Raw genomic sequence first — 22916 nt, 5'->3', positions numbered from 1 at the left:
TTTGGTTTCTACAACATCACTGCTACATACACAGCAGGAAGCAAGGTTAGAGTTAACTCACACATCTCTAGCTGTTTGCTAGCTTTGTCTTGCTGGAAAGAGAATTCTGAGCATAAATCATGGTCATCTGCAAGGGCATTCTTATTGCACAAAGTAAATAGATTCATAAGAGATGCTTTCATTTGCAGATGTTAGAATCAGTCAATCCCCCTGAAACTGCAGCTCCAGAATTACTTCAGCCAAGGTAATTTAGTTTTCCACAACCCTATTTCCTTATATGTTTTGGCATAAGCATTTGGCATAACAATTTTGTCAGCTAAACTGCCAGAAAACTGATAATATAAATAATAGTCTTCTACTAGCTTAGCTCACAGAGTTGACTCACTATAGATCAGATCATGGTACACCAACTCACATTTAAAATGTTTTGGTGCTGCATTAGAGGCACAATTAATGCTAGTGATTACAAGAGAAATAATTGTAGTCCTTCCTTCCAGCTGAAGAGTAAAAGGAAAAAGAACAAAGCATTGAGTTTTGTAATACCTTCAGTCGCTTTCCTGGCTAGACACATGAACTTATTTGACTCATAGAAAAACTATGATCTCTTCCAATTGTTTTACTTTCTCTAATTACTCAACTATCCCATTTGGTTTTAGTCACTATCCAGTGTCACTTTTAGGAACAATAAGCAATAAACGGAGAGTTAACTGTTTCTTTTTAGTGTAGTAACAGAAATACCTAGTAGAATAACAGAATAATTTCAGGATAGAAAAGCATGCCTTCCTTAGTTCAATAATAAATTAATTCTACCGTTTTACTTGTTGATGTGTAGACCAAGAAATAACTCCTGCTAGCCTAAAAGAAACTGTCTGCAGAAGAGATGACTCTCTTAAGTCTACTTATGATGCCAGATAGTGCTTGGTAATTGAAACTAGACAATCTAGAGATCAGTAATAAGATGCAAATTTTCAAAAGTCACTGTAAAGCAGAATATTAGATGTAAATATTATTATAGGTTTTATAATGCTTGAGGTTATTCACAATGGCAAAATGTCTTTGTGAGGCAGATGCTATTACTCAGATACTTCTTTAAGCTGGAAGTTTAAAACCTCTAGGACTGGTCTGGGCTGTTTCCTTTGCAGAAACAGCTTTAGTGATACCTTTCATACAAATTAATCTCAGATGAAAGAAAAAAAATTCTGGTCATGTGTTTTTGCATCCTCTCTTTGCATCTAATGAAGCCTGTGTCATTTGGATAAAGGTACTATATACAAATAAAAAACTTTCACAATTTATGGGCAAACCAGTCAAAATGTTGTAGAAAGGCAGATTGTAAAAACAACCTGTGTTGTTGAAAGCTTCATGATAAATACTGAAATCCCAGAAATGTAACTTACTAATAGTTTATTTTAGTCAGGAAGATTAAGTATGAAAGGCTTAGTCCTGAGGTAATAAGGTTCAACAAGTTAGTGAATTAGAATTGTAATGCCCTATGGCATCCCAGCTCTCTGTGGAAAATACGGTGTTGGTCTAGGCTTTATTAATACCTCTTTTTCCTCACAGCTTACTATCGCTCTTCTCTAAAGGGCAGTAACTTGTTCAGCCTTGGGCAGCCTGAATCCCATCAAGAAAAGAGGAAGGACAAATCATTAGAAATCTTTTCTTTGCACCATCCTGGGGAGGTTAAGGCCTGTTATGCTTTGCTATCTTTCCTCTGCTCAGTTTTCCCCTACGCTTTGGAAAGCATCCCAATTTATCTTTCTATGCCTGCTCACAGGTGGGTACAGTTTGTTCCTTTTGCATAACTGCTTCTGTGGAATGCTCCTTGACCTCTGATGGTTTGGTTTACCCATATAGATGAGCTCATATCAGTTTATTTTTCAAGGGATTATGAAGTCCAGCTGCATTTGAAGTTGTTTGCTGTATCAGGTTCCTACACTGATGACTGATGTATGTATTGACACAGTAAATGCCATTCCTCGTGGCGTGATCAAGTTTCTTGTCCTTGGTCAAATTAATTCTTCGTGTAACTGCGCTTTTGAAAATCTCTAGAGTGAATGTATCATAAGATGTCCTGTTCACAAGGAGCTCTTTTAATGGCTTCATTTCTGTCAAAATTAGTTCTTCTGGCTTTGTTATTTGTGCTAGTGTATCTCTGCTAAGATCAAGTGTGCTTCATTAGAGTAAGCAGAAATAAATCTAACTAATTTCTTCTTCCATATGTAGCCACAGTGCCATGACAAAGCAGAAAAAAAAAATCAACCATAACTAAACCCCCAAACTATCAACATATTATCAGCAAGTTTTTCCATATCTGTTGAGATTATTAAATAGCAGCACAAAGTCAGAATTAACTGCAGGACTTTGAAAGGTCACAAATTGACACATCTGCAGCACAATATTATGCCAGAAGGGTGAACTGGTTAGAAAAATAGAATGGACGTTCTTTAAATATTCAGAAAATTCATTTTCCTAGACAACTCATTATGCATTTTTCCAAGACTGTGTTAGAAGGTTTCATGGAAGAAAAATAATTTAACTGCTCAAGGATAGTAGTATGAAGAATATTTAATTCTTTTTATTCAATAGAAACTCCATGCATTTCCTGATTTTTTTTTTTTTAATAAGCATGGCTTTTAAAAAATATTTGATCTGTCAGAAGTATCTCTTACTGAGTTTTTTAGTGTGGGGTTTTTTTTTTCTGTTTGTTTTCTTGTTTGGGGTTTTTTCCTTTTTCTCTTTTTCCCCATGAACATCTAAAAGTAGAAGCTGGGTACTACTGTCTTGTGCACTGCCAGAAACTTTTATTCTCTTTTTACTTACATCTGTGACATTATAATCCCAATAACAGGTTTAGCAGAAGTAGCTAATGTAGCATTCTCAATTATTGACTCTTTCCTCAAGAACAAGTAAATTAACAAATGTACTCTGGAAACCACTGAGCAGGGGATCTCACAAGCCATTCCTATAGGGACTCTTAAAAAATATTTACAGGCCAAAGCTATACCTGGAATATGGAAAATCCATATTTGTTAATTTAATGGGAAATAGGCATTTGTATCCTTTGGGAAAATTGCAGAATATTAGCCTAAGGATGTATTTAGGTATCCTCTCAATCTTTTTGTGTTGTTTTGCTGAATATTGTACGGCATGCCATACAATTGCTGAGAGAGCGTTCTATTTCTGTACATGTTAAATTCTTGCCAAAATATACAGTCTACTGTGCTGTCAAACCTCAAGAGACTTGATAATTTGAAATTCCTTTTGCTGATATGCTATCCCATCACTACAGTCTTTGCCAAAAGGCAAAAATATCTGACAGTTGTATTACCTAAAACATTTGCTGGTCCAAGAAATCTAATTTTACCAAACATGCCTTGCTGTGGGTGAGTGTACTTGCATTCTTAAGAAACTGCAGGTATGTGGTAGTGTACAGATGCCAGAGAGAATGTTTCTGCAAAGGTTAGAAGAACAGTTAGCTTCAAATTCTCCTCACACTTCTCAGTATACTACCATGTTACTTTGTCCACCTTAATGACAAGCTGCTGTTTGTTATCAGAGACTTGTGATAGAGGTTATGAGTTCTGCTTTGAATAGACCTCACAAAGATAAAACTTGTCATGAGTGTGTATCTAGAAATAAGTAGGTGAACTGCAGCATTGCTTGGACAAACTGTAGAGTTCAGAATTTGGGTCAGTCATAAAATTTGGCAGGGCAGGAGGAGGGAGTTGCAATCTGGGTGAGATATCTTATGACCAGTTTATGCAAATACAAGGTGATTAGGAACCTTATCTTCTCAGATCCCACCTTTTGTATTCATGTGATCAAACTGGCTGTGCAAGGGCAGCAAGGCTCAAGTGCTGATGCAGTGTTAACAAGAGACCAAATTCAGGTGTTAACACTCCAGTTGCTGGAGTCTTCTATTACTGAAGACAAAAACTTTTAAACTGCAATACAACTTGTTTCTCTTTCCTTCATCGGTGACTAAAATTGAAAAGAAAGTCATAATAAAGAAGCCAAAGTTGTTGCACTGTAAAAACAGAATCAGATAAACATGCTGATCTCAAAATTTTTATAAAATGCATTTGCATTCTTCTAATTAAATAAATTAGTTCACATCTTGTACTCTTTTTAAGAGCATAAGCTAAAAACTCTCTTATCCTCAGATATGAATTCATGGTGAAGATTTTTGACACTGCTTTCCTGTAATGCACATCTTGAATGGTCAGAATGTACAGATATTTCCCTCCGTCTGCTCTGAGCTTGCCTTTCAGTGCCAGAATTTCCATTTCTCATTTCCTTCTTTTATCATCACATCCCAGAATGGATGGTGAGAAGCTGACTTTACGAAAAAGGTCATGAATTTATTATTAATACTAAAAACACTTTCTTCATGTTTGCCAGTTTAGTAATGCACAGGAATAGATCTTGAATATTGTTACATTTGTAGCAACTCAGAATTCCTGGGGTATTGGTTCATTAAGGGAAGGACAACACGGCTATTCTTCAGGTGACTGACAAATCCACTTTGACTGTTACAATTTGTGGTCTTATCTTTTCAGTAAACCACAGCACATCCTTATGGTTATAGAGAGAGCAAGACACAATACTGAGCTGTGTCAGTCAGAGATGTGAGGAGAAACTGAGGCCCTACCATTCCACATAGACCTTTTCCTTTAAGATGAGTTGTAGGTCACTAGAATTGTGTGTAATTAGAATACACAAATAATAAGCCATGAAAATGTGAATCTGGAATAATAGAAAACACTGCTTTGCTGGGCATAAGAGTCTAATGGGATGATTTGTAAACAAATACATTGCAAACTCAGAGCACAAACTATGACTCCTTTCAGATGGGACTGAAGTGCTCCTGGTCACTCCACATCTTCCAACTACAGTTGGGCTTTTTGGTTCCAGGACTAGTCTAGAATGTGTCACCACTGTAGGTATCTGGTCTGCATGTCCATCTGAACAGATCATCTCCTACCTCACCTGTTATTGCAGTCGAAGCTGCTTTCTACTCATCCCAGGTCATACCAGCACTGGAGCTGCTCCCTGCAGCAGGTGAACCCCCTTCCCACAGGAGTCTCCCAGTCTATACAGTTTCTCATTTACTGTCTCGCTCTGGCTGCCTCAGGCTGTACCCTGGAAGTTTTTCCACTCTGAGCATGTCCAATTGCTCTCAGGATGAAGTGCTCCCCTTTCCCAGGCAAACAGGTGACTGTTCTTCATCCTGTAAAGGACTTGTTCAATATGCCTCTCCTAGAGACTGCATAGGAACTTATAATGTACACTGGTGTTCTTCAGGGACACTGGGCATTGCACCTGAGAACGAGATAACTGAAACAATGAAGTGTCTCTGCACCTTGTGGTTCCTGAGAAACTTAAAAAGTTAAAGAAAATAGTTCTGCTGCTGGTTAGAAATGTTATTTCCTGTCAGGTGAAAGGTGAACTCACAGACTTCAGGTTTTACCACCTGGAAGCACTGGTAGCTTTTTGGCAGTGGATGAAGTTTACAATCATGGTCAGCAGATACTGCAGTGTTGAGGGGGAAGTCTGATTTTGCATGCACCTGTTTCCAGGCATGGCTCGAATGGGAATAATGAAGCGCTCTTTGCAAAAACATTATGGGATGATGAGGGTGTTGGGATCTGTACAGCTGTCTTCCAAAATATGGCGTTACTATAAATTAGCCTGGCAACACCCCAGAGCAGAGCAGTGGGAAGCAATGAGTAACAGCTCCGCCTATAAAGAAAGGGACTGGAAAACAGTCAGCCTGAAAGGTTGATTACAAGCTTCCATAAAATAACATTATATCAGAGGAACTTATTAGGCAACCTGAGTATTTCACTGTGTCTGAGGAAATGAGTGAGCAACTGAGAAGAGCACATCAGAAGAAATAGAGAGGCTCATAGTTGGATCCTCTAATGCAAGGGGCCAAAGTGTACTGTTTAAGTTATATGGCTCTTCTGTGAAGCTTAGCTCTGCTGGTGTGAAGTGACTGATCGAAAGTGAAACTGGTATAGGGACTTTAATTTGGATCAATAGCAAGGAAATAAATAAAGTCAGGAGACCCCATTCAGTCCTTTCGACTCACTTGCATCCTCATCCAGTAACTACTTATGTGTGTATCTCTAGAATAGGTAATTTAGGGATCTTAATTGTTCTATAGGTACAGCATAAACTGGAAATAAAACATTTTCTACCCAGAAGAACTTACTGTCTGAGCAAGCAACCTAGGGAGAACTTGGTGTGGGGAAGGAAGAGGTGGCTCATGAATGCTTAGGAGCAGGGATGAAATTCTACCAGGAGGGGAATCTACTCAGAAGGGGTGGCAGTAGAGGAGAGAAACACTGAACTGAATGGACAAGACAGACTGGAGGGCAGAGGGAATGATCCCAGAACCCAGAGATAGGAGGGGAGAAGACAAACACCAATTCAAGTGAACAGCCCTAATCAGCAAAATGGTGAGAGGATTCAAAGTGGGAATGTGAAAAGTGATTAAGCATTGAAGGGGATTTCTAAACTCTGGCATATTTCTGTGTTCCACATAAGCTATACCCAAGTCCAAAAAACAAGGCTGCCATCATCGTGCATCTCGTTTTCCTATATGTTGCTGTGGAAGCAGTACCGCCTCTCCCCACACTGTCTCATCTATACAGCTCTTTAGAACTGAGGCTTCTTCTTACAAGCTTGTAGGAAGGCACCATGCTGAGTTCTTAGTGTTCACTAGGACATTGAGACATTATGATAAAATAGTAATAATGTAGAAATTATATAGAGAGAGACAGTGTATGACCAGACGAACCAATGTATGTAGATAGTATAGATAAAGACATCTTTGGCTATCTACCAGTTATTTCAAGTGAGATATTCCTGTGATCTTTCAATATATCACACCTTAGACATAGATGAAGCAACCTTTGAAGAACTGAAAACTTTACATGTATAGGATTGTAACAAAAGTATTCTAAAGCAGCACAACTCCTATGGAGTACATTAGCAGGTACAGGCTTTTTGAAAGTAGTTATATTCACCTTCTGCCTTGTATCCATAGTTACTAACATATACACCTAAAATCTGTAAGCTGTGTATCTGTGCTTCTTCAAATAGGGGTTGTTTCCCCAGTTTAAAGGGTATTTTTACTTGCGTTATGCAGACTCTGACTAGAATATGAAGTGGAATGAAGCTTTCATAAAATTATAGAATATGTTGAGTTGGAAGGGACCCCATCATCGTGTCCAACCCTTAATCCTGCACGGGACACCCAAGAATCACACCGTGTGCCTGAGAGCATTGTACAAACACCTCTTGAACTCAGACAGGCTTGGTGCTGTGACCACTTTCCTGGGGAGTCTGTTCCAGTGTTCAGCCACCCTCTGTGTGAAAAACCTTTTCTTGGTACCCAACCTAAACCTCTCCTGACTCAACTTCATAACATTTCCTTGGGTCCTGTCACTCGTTACAGGATCAGTATCTGTCCCTCATAAATATGTTAAAGTATGCAATGAGGTCCCCTGTCAGTCTCTTCTTCTCTAGGCTGAACCTGTGACTCTGTTTATTCTCTGAAATCTTTATTATTTTCATTAAGCGAAAAGATAAAGACTCAAGAATCCCTCACAAGGAAGCGTATTAAGCCATGTCACTACTGATAGCTATTTTTGTAGTATATCTGTTTAAAACCCCCACATCTTTGTCCATCTGCAGGTTTTGGATTACTTAACTTTTTATTTCATATAAATCATGCAAAACCCTCTCAGAATAACATGCTGAAGGCCAAGCCAGGGCAACACCTTATAAGGCATTTCATACCAGTTCCAACACGTGTCTCAGAAAACATCTGTGAGCACACGGAGTGCTTTCCGCTGATCATCATAGTACGTGAGTCAAGCCTGCAATGCCTGGGGAGAGGAGTTACTTCTTAAAATGTGTATGAAACTAAAATGGAGTTGAGAGAAACTGTCCTCTAAAAATGGAATTATTTTTCTGCCACTGTGAAGATCATTTAACTAGGATCTCTTAGGAAAAAAAAAAAAACACAGAAAATTCAAACAAAATGTCCTCAGATATTTTATGTTACCTGCCTAAGAAAATATTTCTTCTTATTTAAAGCAGAAGGAATGACGAGATGTCTGAATTTACCTAAAAATGAGAGTTTCATGTAAACAAACTGAAACCAAATAATGTTTAGTTCTGTAATAAATGCTTTTGGATTAGGCAACTGAAACTGAAATGTTACTGAATTAAATTTTTTGCTTTTAATTACAGGCAAATCATTGGTTAAACTTTCTAACTGACAAGTGGCTTTCCCCCTTCCCCACCCTTGTGCATTATATTTGTGGCACTCAAATAGGTTAATTTTTTTAAAAGGCACAAATAACCTATGCCCTTAAGGTGCCTACAAATGAGGTGCTTGATTCAGCCATTAGTGTGGGGTCAGCTGCACAATTCAGGCCTCAGTGAGTATATCCTCAAAATATGTGAAGAATTTGGAGCTGGAATTTAGGTTTGGGTCCCTTTCAAATTCACCATTTTCCAGAAAAGAGAGGAAGGAGTCATGCACTTCAGACTGAAAAGAGTCCTTCAAAAGTTTAATATTAGTCTTTTTCCAAATATTTCCTCAATTAGTTTTAGACTAAACTGTCTCATAGTCTTTTGGATTTCTTTATGGCTTTCTGGTAAAAGCACAATATAACAGAAGTGTGATATCATGGGTGACACACTGAGAATAATGCAGTGAGCACAGGGTTAAGAGGCTCCTTTCTACTCTGTTAAGAACTTTTCCCAGCAGAAACCATGGGAATCTGATATGATTACCAGCGTGCTTTCTGCAGAACTGTGTCATTATTGTTAACAGATTTTGCAGTAAGGAATACATGTGGCAACTTCCAGAAGAAGACATACTAGGCAAAGGGCTGAAACTCTGACCAGTAATTATTGCCAGCTCCTTCCTACCATTGCCTCCCACATCAACCACTAAAAGTGAAACTTCTTTGTGGGAGCTCCGGGCAGCAATTCCAAGAAATGTTTTTTATTATTTTTTTCAGAAACTACCTAAAATATTTTTGTAAATTTTAATAAGAAATATTTCAACCAGCCATGTGTTCAAGCTGTTGTTAATTCTTTCAGAACGATCTTCCTGTGAAAGTGGCTCATGAATGTTGCTGGTTTAAAAAAAAAAAGTAGGAATTAGGCTATTTATAGCTTTAATGACTAAGCATATAGACTGCAATAGTTATACATGAGAGGAATCTCATGATGTGAGACCATCTGGTAGTCTATGAAGGAGGCCAAAGGCAGTTTTCAGTGCACATCTGTAGGCCATCAGGTCGGGCATATCCCTTCCAGAAAGAAGAGCTGCTTTTACAATCATTGCATGCAGCTTCTTTTCAGAAATGAACATTTTGTTATTAGACTGTTATCCACATAGGATGTTTTGTCTGTCTGACAGCCTGGAGTTTAAGGATGGGACTTACTTCTTTGTAAAAAGGTTTAGAACTGAGTGAATTGGCATATGCTCTTAAAATAGAACACAAAGCAATGTTAGAGGTTTATTCCTTGAATAAGGTCTTTAAAGTCAATAGATGTTGCAGCTCTTGAATTGTGTCTGTTAGAGATAACCTATAAAAGATTAATAGAGTCTAAAAAATTGATTATTTTGGTTTCATTACACCAAATGAGGACATGGAATGTGAGTTATTCATTCCTTTCCCTTTATCTGACTAGGTTTTTATTGCTTTAGCCTTTTAGTTTTAGCTGGATCTGCTAGATCTTATTTTGAAAGGCCAAGTGGAACAAATTAAGTAAGAAACAGTGTTTCTTCCAATTGTGAATGAAAGTCTTAAAAAAAGCTATAGTAGTAATGGTCATCAATTTTCTATCAAATAAATTTTCACTAGTAAACTGTGATTTGTTTGAATGAGTTATTGGCAAAGAATATTTCATTAGTTTATTTTTTTAAAGGGCTTCTAATACCATGCAGTTCCTTGTTAGAGTGGCTTGGCTGCTTCCTTTCTAACTCATTCAGCTTGCTTCTATGGAGTGCTGGCTTTCAGGACTTCACATCTGGGGAATATCTGCAACATCATCTGTTTCAGGGTTTAAGATTGCTCAACTGTTAAGAATGGTCTTAATGGCTTTAGTTCCCAAGCATGAATTTCCTCCTCAGGTGTGCTTCTAAGGATGTCCTGGTCCCTGGAACTCAACTTCTCAGTTGCTCATGTCTTTCATAGGGGTCAAAGACCACAGGTAACCCTGCAGTCTAGTTTGCTCTGTAGTAAAAGCAGTATGTACTCCACAGTACTTCTTCTGGGAATTCGGTTTTCCTTTGGTTCTTTTAGGTGTGCAATAGAAAAGGCAGAAGCATCCATCGAGTGGCAGTGCTTAGCTCTCTCAAAATTAGGAGGAAAGGAAGTTTTTTCCCCACCTAACTTCTTTTTTCTTATTTTGGAATTCTAGGTAGTGTAGATGGAATTGTAGCAAAATTCCTGCATTATTTTGTATTGTGGAACGGATTAGAACAACAAGGCGGAGTTTGTATTTTAGCATGAGTGTAATTCTGTGTCTTGAAGGGAGAGTTTGCTTTGAACTTTTTCCTTTGAAGGGTTGAAGAGGGCCTCCACTTTATGTAATATGTTTGATTCTGCACTGAAAAGGCCACAGTCTTTTGCCCTAAGCCCTCTGGGAACTTTAGGTAGCTCTATTAGATAGACAATGATCTTAGATGAAGTTAAAATCACCTTTATGTGTATTTCTGTAACACAGATACTTTATACAAACCTGTATTTCTTTCCTTCTTTTCACATAAAATGGTGGAGAAGAGTCTCTGACCAGCAGTCATCATCTAGCAGTTTGCAAGCAGTATGCTGAACAAAAGTGCACAACCCTGAGCAAAAGTATGCCAAGGTTTCATACCAATGCTGTTTCTGGCCTGTGAGCACTATTCCAAGCAAAATACTGTCAGACAACCCAGTTCTATTATGTATTCATAGGAACAAGGAGTAAGTTCTCATTGTAGCACTGAACTCCACAGACTATTCAAAACCTTTTACTAATGAATTTAAAAGAAATAGAATACTAAGAAATACCAGAAATTAAGTAACTTTTATCTGTAGCAAAGCAATTATATGCATCTCTTGAAAGAGTTATGTACATTTTTTTTCAGTGAGTTTATACTGACCGCATTACACACATATGGTAAAGTAGTAACTAATTGTGTCAGCCAGCAACCAAAATCCCCCAGATGTAATAACAGCATTCAGAAGCACCCATCTACAGAGTAAAATCTAGAATACTGTACATTTGGCTTTATATCTTGCCAAATGCATCTATACAGGTCCTCTCTACCCGATAGTGTACTTTCTGCTTTCTCGTTCCAGGTATATCAGCTAATGGTTTCATTTTCATTGAAACTATCTCAAAAGTTTCCTTTGTTGCTAAATGGAACAGGAGATTTCAGCAGAAATCTCACCTTACCCAAAAACAGCTTATCTTAATTCTTGATGAAAGGCAGTTTAATTCTTCAGGCTTTTCCTCATACCTCATGTGTTCTGTCTGTTCATGTCTGAGTCAACGTTTAGTTGAATTGACTTGGAGTCTCCTGGGCATTTTGCACATTCTGCAAGAACGCTGCTTTGCCCATGAATTGGTTGCTAGAGACCACTAAGGTGTATCACCTACCTGGAAATCAATTTCTGAAGTATTATTGGGAATCTGTCCAAACAGGAGGCTCTGAACCTCTCAGGGCCCAGAACATGCAGCAAGGTGCTCTGAATTCTGGGACCTGTACTGTTTGCCTGTGTCGTATCAGGTGTGGCTATATAAATATCATGACTTTCTGGACCCTTCTAGTGTTTCATTAGTCCAGGACATTGAGTAAACATTAGATTTGGATGCTGCACTTACTACCAAAGACAAAAGAACAAACAGGCCCTCTGATCGTATTCCCGGAAGAACTCCGGTTATTTTGTTGGGCTGCCTTCCACATAGTCATTCAAATGGTGAAAAGCCCAAAGAATATATTGTTTCTTTTTGGGTGCTTTCTATTCCCTGTCCTGCCACTGTGTTGGGGATTATATCCCCAGGAAGCCTTAGAATAAAGGAAGCTGATCAACCATCTGCTGAACAGCATGTACAAAACACAAAGTTCTCTGACCTCGGACAAAATCTGTCTTGATACTGGAGAATCTTGGTCAGTCACAGAGGGTTTGTGGGAGTGGTCTGCTTCCCAAATATATCCCCAGAGCTTTGTTACTACACTGCACTCCAAGGCACTTTTGTTCCCCCCTCAGGTTCCTTTGGGCTACAGACATCTCCCTGCTGTCTCAACACTGTTTTCAGCAGGATATTGGCTGACGATCAACAAGTGAGTGTCAGAAGGACAGTATTTTTCCATTAAATGTTCTAAGACTCTTTCAGGAGCCAGGCCCATGCAGCCCAAACTTAGGTCTATATTTCTAGGTACCACAGTTGCTTAGTATCAGTTAACATCTTCCTTGTCTTCCTGTGCACAGGCTAGAAATGTACATCATCACAGAGGCAGCCCAAATATGTACATGGACATGACAAACTGCATTATCTGGTGCATCTTCCCTAGGTTCTGAATACAGACTGAGGCACCACACAAATGGGCAGCCTCTGCTCTTGTTACCTCCTGAATACAATACAAAATAAGAAGACCTCTCTGTTCATCCATGTGCTTCTTGAAACTGCTAAGTCTTCATATTATCCAACAACACGTAAAATAAACTAAGCCAAACTGTACCAGGAAGGGTTCAACATTTGGGTTTGACCCTTACAAGATGCATTGTTATAATTATTATAATTATTATACCCCATAATGGGGTTTAATAATTATTCATAGGATTTGTTATTAATTGTTGCAGCTGTTGCTTCAGCAGAATATGCTATAGGGTTGGTTTTGCTACTCCTTCCCCTTTTACTGAATCTTCTGGATCCATATTATCCCACAATTGTCTGTGTTGTTCATGTTTTCCATTACATACAGGTAACCCAGCCCGAGCAATGTTTGTCACAGCTCCAACAGAAAACTTGTCTGCCCCTATTACTAATCAAATCAGAAACAATGAAGTGGTTTAGCCCACTGCCTGAAAAAAAGGAATAATCTTAAGCATCTAAGATCAAAAAATCAAGGAGCTTCTTCTTTTGCAAAACAGAGTTATCTTTGAGCACAGACTTTTAATTAAACAACTGATTGCACCACTTTTGAGCATAAAAATGGATTTTCAGTCAGAAGAAAACTGCTGTTTTACTTATGTAATTATCAGTCTTATCAATATTTACAGATATACACACAATTTAATATATAAATATCCAAACTATTCTTTCAAACACAGAAAGACTCTAGTAAGTTTGCATTTAATTTAATTGGTTTTATTAATTCAGTCATTACTTGTGTCAGTGTCTTTCACATTGATTTTAAATGAGTGTAGGTAGGTACATGTTTAGAGCCATACACCAAAAACACAGATTCACACAGACCTATTGAACACAGTTGGTGTTTCTTGTTTCCAACAGCTAGTTTCCATTTTTCCCAGGACATTGTACCTCCTCCTTGCAGAGTGGTTTGGCCACGATTTCTGTGTGAGTCAGATGTTCTTCCTTTTCCATAGCCTCCCACTTCTGTATCAATCATTTCCAGATTTATGGAGCAGAGAAATATAAAGCATTTGAGGACTGAGCAATGCGGTGAAAGATTCTAAATTTAAAAAATAATAGTCTTTTAATCTCTGCAAACAAACTGGCTGGTCTGTGAATTGAAAATGTATAACTAGCGAAAACCAAACACCAGATATTTTTTGATACAAAGGGATCTTTCTGTAGAATATGAATTTTAATTTAAGAACTTCCCAGTCATCTTCTTGGCATAGATTTTAAGCTACAGATGAGACACTTAATAACTTTTTCTATTCCCTAGCACACAAAATTCTAGTTTGTTTTTTTCTAAAAAGTAAGTCTAATGACTTGCTTGTATCAAATAGTCACACTCATGAATAGTCAGACTTGGACACCAGTGAGGCCAGCTGAATATGTTTCTTTTCCCACACTGGTGAAAGAAAAAACTTAATTATGGACAAGTTATTACAGCAGAATGTGTTTCCCCTAATATGTGCAGTAAATGTCTGGTTCAGAGAAAACTGAACAAAGCAATTTGATCTCTTCTTTTGCCAGCTATAGGGCCAGCACTTCAGCCTGTTAGTTTCTTAGAAACCCAGCTTAGAAACACTGCATTTTCCTATTCACTGTTGGTCTGACCATAATTGTCAGTAGGTAGACTGAGTGAATACCAGGAATGTGCTGATTTATTGCAGCTTTATTGCAAACAGAAACCAGATAAGTAATAAGGAGATAGTGCACTAGTAGAAACTATTTTGAAAAATAAGGGGTTTGGCATCCAGTGATGGTTTTTTTTTTTAATTTCTGAAAATATGCTATCCAAATACAGACTTGGAAATATGTAGGTGGACTGATAAACTCTACTGCTGAAAAAAATGGTCTGCCTTCTGACCTGTTATGCTTGTGTCTGTTCTAAGGAGGAAGTCATAAAGCTCCTTATTCAGAAACTGAAAAAGCAACAGCCAGCAGTGGAGAGCACGACGCTGCCCCAGGGGAACAAGCCCTAACAATAGGCTAATGAGAGTCATCTGTCTCAAATTAAATAAATATGCTGGAAATGGATGAAGACAGATGTTTTTTTCAAGTCAAATATACGGATGAAATCTTTCCAAACTCAAAGGAACTTTGCTCCTGATGTGTGATTCCTGTGTACCCAGAACTCTGCCAGAGGCCTCCCACTCCAGCAGTCTGTTCCAAGACCCTACAGGAAGACATTAAATACTGAATTTCTGGTTCTTCCAAAGCATTTGGAAATTTCAAACCAAAATCTATTGAAAATGTTGCAAAGTATTTATACAGAAAGATCCCTCCTTTATTTATTTGGAAACAGGTATAAAACACCCTCTAACCCTCTTTTCTTAGGCAGCCTACCTTTATTCTGCCAAAGGAAGCACGAGTCCCAAGGCCAAGTGAGCTGTGAGCCTGATGTGCTCTAGATAGGCTTGGTAACATCCATTTCTGGTAAGGCACTTCTATTGAACCACTAAGTCATGGAACAGAATAGCAACCTGGCTGGCACCTGATATTGCTCTGAAGTGTGATGGGCTGTGCAGTGGCAGACTGGGCATGAGCAGGCACAGATATGTCTGTGTCACTTACACAAAGGGCTGCACAATAGTCCCTTTCCAATGCTTGCATGTTCACCCAGAGCCCATGTGTGAGCACAGACTCATGTTCAGAGAGTCTGGATACACAGTTTAATTATGAAGACACACATTTAAACCACTATATAAGCAGAGCTGTCAAAATGTAGCCTGAACATGTGGATAAATGTTTATACTTAACAGATGCCACTTCAGGAGAAGTCAACATAATTCCCACCAGCAAATTCTATGCCAAAAGCCCTCTTCAAAGTCAACAAGACTAAGTTTTCTCAGAGAAAATCTCTGAGCTGGGAGTTCTCTGAATCTATGACATCTTCATTGGCAAAAATGTGCTGGATGATTCTGAATGTCACAATACTGCATAAAGACATACATCCTGTAAGCAGTAGTCAGGCTACAAAATGTCTAGCACGTAGATAGCCTGAAACACCACCTGAAAGAATGCTCAGAAATTAACAAAGAGAATGAACCCCATGCATTCTTTATGGTTTGCATCATCAGGCAAACAGACACGTATCTTACACTATCATTACTAAACCACATAGCTTAAAAAATTATTTCGTAGCTTAGAAAACGAGTCCATGAAAAGTTACAGTCTTAATTTTAAGAGGCCATGACTGTGCAAAATGTGTGTCCATATTTGTAGTGTTGTTGGCCAAACTGAGTACCTGGTAGTTGCATTTAGTGTTCTCTATCTTTTTGCTTCCATTTTCTGGGCACTATATTATTTGCTAAACACAAATGTTCTTCCCGTGTTAAATTTAAAACTGATTGTTTATGCGATCCAAGCCAGGTTTTAATCAAGTTCTCAAAGGTGAAAATCTTGGTCACAATATTATTTAAGTTGTACTATCTCATACCGTATTTGCATATGCTACAAAAAGGATCAAATAGACTCCTGATCCAGAGACTTAAGACTTCTGTCCAGCATCAAAACCAAAGGCATTGAAATTCCTTGAGAAATACTGTGCTTATTTCTATCAAAAGTAGAAGCAGATAGTCAGAAATGCTTTGGTGGGGATAATCACTTCTCACAAAGTCACCATCGCGATTTTGAAATCTTGGTAGGTTCCCAGAGTTTAAAGATACAGTTAAATAGATTCTCTTCATTTGAAACCAATGCCAAGTTTTAACTTCTTTAGCTATCTCTTCCTCTGAACCCAAGCTAATTACCTGGCAATAGTTCAGCACTGTAGTGATTACTGATCATATTTCAAAAAATATTTCTTCACTGTGGTAGTGTGTAATAGGAAACAATGAGATGTAAGGGTATTTAGTATTCTTTCCCTACAACTAAACCAATCTCAAGGAGAATGTGTTTATATTTGTTCTTACATTTCAAGGTATTTTGGAGAAAGCAAACCAAAGTACTAATACTAACAACAATATTATTTTTTTTAATCTGAAAAACACCACAAAAGGGAAGTGGAGGCCTTTCATTCTCAGAAAAGGAAACTGGGTCACAGGGAATCAAGCGCTTTGGTCAAATCCATCTGCACATCTTATCTGTCAGTTCTGCTGAACTGAGCTATAGTGCATTTATTTATATTTATAAACATATATATATTTATATTTTCTGTAAGGATAGGGCATATCTTTTCAATGTTAGATCTGCTCAAATGTAGTTGTGAGAACCATGATCTTTTCTGAAAGTTTTGTAAAATAAATGTCCCATGAAGTGGTAATAGTATTTGATTGGCTGTAGTGACACATCAAAGCAAGTGGCGTAAAGTAATGTGCATAATAAGCAAAACTCCTGGGTCAGTGGAGAAAGGCCTTTGGCAAAGGGATTTAAATCAACAAATATATGTTGATGTAGAGATTAGACAAAGTTTCTCTTATGTAAGAGACAATGCCTAAAGGTTATATGACTTCAAAAGGTACTTTATTAAAATAGAAAAGTGTGCTCTCTTATTGTCACAGCTGAATACATCCCACTTAGCTGCTGTTTTATATTTTAATGCTGTATGTTTCACTGCATTTTCTGATAAATGGTAGAAAATTAAGTTCATATTTTTGTAAAACCACCTCCAGTGTATTTAGGTGTTATATACTAGATAGTATACTATCATAGCTTCCACATCTCTCTGTGTTTCCATGACACCTTTGGTCATGGAACTGTTTAACCAGCAAAAGAAATAAGACCTGGGGGATCATCTGATTGTGCAAATTCTTATTGTTACACTAAGATCTGTTTCTGAGGTAAACAAACTTTCATTTCTCCGTTCTAGTGTCCTAAAATAGCTGCTTTACTTGTGTCAATATTCATTCACAAACCTGTGTGAACAGATTTTTGAAACACCAAATTTCACTTTATTTTTTCTTTATCAACTTTTATAGGAATTTAGGATTCACAATGAATGCAGAATTAAGATATGTTAAGCTTTTAATAAGGTAGATAGGGAGCAGCTCCTCCCTTTTGATTTCATTGTTTTTTTCTGTACTAAGTTTTCTATAACACAAAATTAACTATTTTGGTATTTATTTCTGTCTTATTACCAGTAGGCATTAAACTCTAAAATGGGTCTCTAAAGCAGCTTGGTTGTACCATTTTTACACGTAATGTATTCTATTTATATTGTAGGATATATGAGCTGTTACATTCAGAAATACTGTATTTTGTCTCACAGTATATGTATGTATTGCTATATACATATGGATACATATGCTTGTCACATACATACACATACATGTAAATATACGTGCACCACCCAGGGGAAAAAAAGCTCATTTTCAAATTATGCCTCTTCTTTCTAAAGGCAGATTATTGCTCATTGCTAAGGAATGTAACAGTCCTATTCATAGCAATTTCTGACACAGCATTTAGTATAACCATACAGAGACACAACAAGCAAGAGAACTGGAAAATATTTGTGTAGTTATTAAGTGCTAATAAAACTGATAAAGAGCATGACTGCCACAGACATTATGCAACGTAGAGTAGTAAGATCTGTTTCTAAAGGATGTGGTTTGAAAGAATAGCGAATAGTTTACAAGAGTTAGAATTTTTTTTAAGGGGTAGCATTACTCAGCAAGTTTTACATATAAGAGTCAACTTTCTTCATTTCTTTGGGATTTTCAGATGTCCAGTTTTAGCTGGCCATGGGAAGTATATAATTCATGTTTATTTTTTAAATTGGGGAAAGGACAAATTTAGGAGAAAGAAAAGGATAATAATAATAACAACAACAATAACCATGTCATGAACTCTTTCACTTCTGAAGTTTAAAATAATTTAGAAAAGTGATTTGTCCCATGTCAGAGGAGATAATAAAGGTAACTCTTCAGCTAAGTGGATGGAGAGGGTGGAAAAGGAAAGAATGACAAACTGTTCAATCAACTTTGCCACAAAGAAAAATAGATCATCAGGCTGCAGTCTCCTGCCTTGCACAGTGGTGCACTGAAGAGAGTTTTTGACCTCTCAGGCACATTGCTGCCACTTGACTCAAATCACTCCAGACAGCAACCCATTTTTTGCCAAGTGTTTCCAGGGCGGATCATGGGACAGAGCATGTTGCCACTTGCTGTATGTGATTTCTTTTTCTCCCTCCTCATTATGGTTGTCTGGGCACAGAACCAAGGTCTGGACATTTCGACACTCCCTAGCCTCTCCGCTGTGCTGTTCCCTGTTCTCACTCCACCCTGGTTGCCACACCTGTGCCTGCCCTGTCCCAGGTCATCAGCATTTGGGGGGGCCTGGCAGCCATCCCCTGGGACCCGGGGGCTCAGCAGGCACCCATGAGACACAAGCTCTGCCAGAGTCTGTCTGCTCTGTAGCCATGCCAGGGACTCATTGTATTTCTGGCCCAACCTTAGCCTGGTCCATTGGTGACCCTCCTCAGCCCCAAGCCTCACACCTCTGTGCCTGCCCCACATCTGAAGAGGTGCCATGAGCTGCACCTCTTCATTATGCTCAAGGTTCATTCTCATGTTCCTCCCTTGCCCCAGGTCTCGCTCCTTCGTGCCTGCCTTGCCTCTGGAACCCTGCCTTTCCAGCTCCCTTCTCACCACACCTGGTTCCAATCATCCTCCCAGCCCCTAAGCTTTACTCCACCATGTTTACTTTGGTTCCAAAACAGCAGGAGGCCACAGCTCCTCGATGCTGCCCTGCCTGTCCTACCACCTCTCAGTCCAGGTCCCTGGAGCTCTGTGCTGCACCCCCCAGCACCACACCTGCTCCCAGGACTCTGTGTCTCCTGTCTCCCTTTCGGCTTTGAGCTCAGTCCCACTGTCCTATGTCATGACTGCTTGGTGGCACATATAGAATTGAACACAGACAATGCCCAAACCTCGCTAATTTGTGGTTTGTGCTCTTTGGATGATCAGTGGGTTTCTGCTTTACTAGGTGCAGTAATCTATTTGTTCTGCCATGTAGGCATGAAATGAAATACAGCACAAGATTTCTGGTATCAAATGGTTCCTGGGATGACGGGTGTCTGCACTGACCTGTTGTGGCTCACTGTCTACCTTCTGTAGCTCACTTGCATAATTCAGTGCTTTCTATATTGCACTTTTTATGGCCTTCTTAGCCTTAGACTGAGTGCACTGAGTACTGTGGTTGTCATTACTACAAGTATTCTTAAAAAGAAATTTCTCTCTCTGAATTTCTTCTTGTCATTATGTCATTAAGTAAATTTTACATACTTATACCTAATTTTCTTTCTTTTTTTTTTCCTGTCTGATTATTAAGTGTAAGTGTGAAGCATAAACTCCTTTCTAGTTTCAGATCTGACATCATAACCAAGAGAGTTCTCATATACTGTCTAAGCATTATTTTTGATCATCAGAAGAAAACAAACCACATTTTATTTCAGGTGGGAGGGTCTCTGACATATACTAGAAAAGCAAACACCTTTTCTTCTGATCTTGCTTTGACATGTCCCTTTGTTACTTTAAATTACTATTGAGGATTGTCAAATCAACTATTAGGCTCTGCAAGGCAGTTCCAGTGGTGTCTGGATACTTCTTAATAAATACCTACAGTCAGAATCTTAAAACTCAAATGCAAACCCAAATTTTCTTCAAACTGAGACTCATTTGGCACAAGGGAATTTCGGTTAAGTTTCAGACTACACAGACTTTGAGAGAGAGTAAATAATATAGTTTTATTTTACAGAAACATATCTGGAGTGAAAATCTCAATTTTACTTATTTCATTAGTGCATTGAGAACATTTTTGTATCAATAGAAGTATTTAATGAATGTTTAATTCCTAAAGTACTTTGACCACAAATTTATTAATACAATGTAGATCCATGTCAACTCACCTAGTAATGCAAAAATCAGAATGGAGGACACCATCATTAAAACATATATTATATATTTATACAAGTGAAATATTGACATTTTCATAGAGCTCAGAAGAAAAATAAGAACCAGAATGCCAAAATGCCACACTTAGTCATCATCAGAAAAAAAAACCCTCATATTGAAGTAATAATTATTCTAAAACATTTAATATCCATTTGCTTACATTTCAAATTGATTCAGAAAGAAACAGTATTCCTTTCAGTGTCTTCAGGGAGATGGAGTTTGAGGAATTTCATGTCCCCATTCTCTACATTGTCTAGTAAAACATTTCTAGTAAAAAAATTCTTAAAATTCATCACACAAAAATGTCAAATGGCATCATCATTTGCAAGTTTCACCAGCTGCATCCTGCAGAAAACAGCACTGGCTCAGACGCCGGAGGTAAATTTGACATTGCATACTATGCAGCATCTGAAGGGCCATCAGGACTGACTTAAAAAAAATGTCTTGATACTTTGGAAAGACATTTTTGTCTTTGCAGGATAAATACAGTTTCTCAGAAGGCAGCATTACTTACATGTGGCTCCTCAAGCCTCGCTTCCCACAGTGTGTGCAGATAGCAATGTCCTGCAAATGGCAAAGCAGGTAATGGTTGTGATCATCCTTAGTGTATGTCTGAAGAGAGCCTGCATCTTATGTTTGCTATTTCATCTTTTCCACAGCACCACCTCCTCCATCCGAGACATCTTCTGTGTCTAAGTTAATCAAGTCAACGACTCAGTATTGTCATGACTTCTCCAGGGCTCCATACATAACATGAGATAAACATTTTGTATTTACTGCTAATCATCATTCATCAAGTTGTTATTCTTGGCAATTATGCCAAGTCCATCTTTCCAGAGGGATAAACACTTGCAATAAATTGAGCAAGGCTGGACCCTGTATAGTATAAATGAAGGAGAGTTAATCACATCTTGTTTCCACTGTTATGGTTTTACTTTGTTTTGTTTTAATTTTAAGCCATGACCAGGGAAGGCTGTTTGGAGTAGCTGTTTCCTAAAGAATACACTTTCAAGATGATTGTTAAGTAAATATTTTGTAATGTGAAGATACTCCATAGCTCCTTCCTGCATTATTTACAGATTTTCAGCCCCATTCACTTCAGGCATTTTTACACCGTTTCCTAAATCAGTCAGCAATTAACTGACAGAGGGATTAAGATGTTTACTGACAATTCTGGGAATGAAATAGCACTGTAACAGTAAATAGTAGAATGGGAAAGATAAAGATTACTAGGCTAATTCTGCGGACAATGACAGAGCAACGTTTTGACTATCAAACACATATCCTGCAAAAGTGCCGAAACCTTGATCAGAACACCTTGGTCAAAATTGGTCCAGACTCAACTGTTTATGTTTGGCATTCCCTTAAAGCCTTAGAGCAGAACAATTAGCACAGCAGATTCATTTTATACATTTTGTGAATGTATGTTCAGTTAGAATATTCAAGGTTACTAGATTTTGGACAAGTTGCCATATTTTCAAAGCAGTAGGCTTGGAGGAGCTGGAGCATGAGGAACATTTCTGTTCCATTCCAGACAGGAAAAGTCAGGTCCTGGGATACATTCTGGGGCCCCTTCTCTGTCTCACAAGGATCTTTGCAGCAGGGAAAACATTTGTCTTAATGCTGTGCCCCGTCATTGCATGGATGAACATACTATTTAGTCTAGATTGGTGTTTGCTGCCTTTTCTGGTAAGGTGGTTGCTTGACTGCATTGAGGAAAGCCATCATGTAAACCACTACTATTTGGTATTTCAAGGGAAGATAAGTAAGTTGTAATTGTTTGGGTAAACACAGTGTTATTTACTGCTTTACAGTATTACAGCTTAGCTGTTCTACACATACTAATAGAAAGTACAGAGGACATGGATATAATGTGAATTTTGAGCCTGTAGGAGCCTGCAGGCAGTCTGTGTTTGCTAATAAGCACTGACAGCTCTGCTAACTGCATGCACTACTGTGCATATGTGAAGTGGACAAAGGAATAATCTTTTTTGCAGTCATTTACTTATTGCCTCCTGCTGTCCTGCAGTGGTGCCTCTCAGTAACAGGCTGATTCCTGCCAGCCTAGAGTTCAACTGGAAGTATATACACACAAAGTTTATTTTTATAAGACTTTACTGAGTATGTTTGTCCACTTGATCTCTTATTATAACAACAATTTTAATTCTTGTAAAAAATCCAGCTTGGCAGTTCCAGAGACATTTTCTGCCTGTCCAATAGGCCATAACTACAGAGCTACCCCAATTCAGACCACCTGAACTGTGCAAGCCCCATTTGGTGGGGCTGTGAATCCGAGTGAGTCAGCTTCTATCACTCATTCCTCCTTTATCTACTTTTCATTTGTTTTCTCTTTTCCAACTTTGG

General features: G+C 38.3%; 1 long non-coding RNA gene across 2 annotated transcripts in view; it reads right to left on the bottom strand.

The window, feature by feature from the left end:
• Positions 1-22916, bottom strand: part of LOC114055619 — a 38073-nt gene extending 15157 nt beyond the window's left edge. For both annotated transcript variants that reach the window (XR_003570780.1, XR_003570781.1), the window contains exons 1-3: positions 21067-22916; positions 17268-17357; positions 4215-4342 (exon numbers count right to left, since the gene is read on the bottom strand). This is a non-coding gene — a long non-coding RNA (uncharacterized LOC114055619). The remainder of the gene's footprint in view (positions 1-4214; positions 4343-17267; positions 17358-21066) is intronic.

Source organism: Empidonax traillii, unplaced genomic scaffold (genome assembly GCF_003031625.1).
Source record: "Empidonax traillii isolate 1590-97213 ecotype Southwest subspecies unplaced genomic scaffold, ASM303162v1 scaffold62:size2133460, whole genome shotgun sequence".
Taxonomy (NCBI): domain Eukaryota; kingdom Metazoa; phylum Chordata; class Aves; order Passeriformes; family Tyrannidae; genus Empidonax; species Empidonax traillii.
The sequence above is the reverse complement of the archived record's forward strand: the minus strand, read 5'-3'. Positions and strand labels throughout refer to the sequence as shown.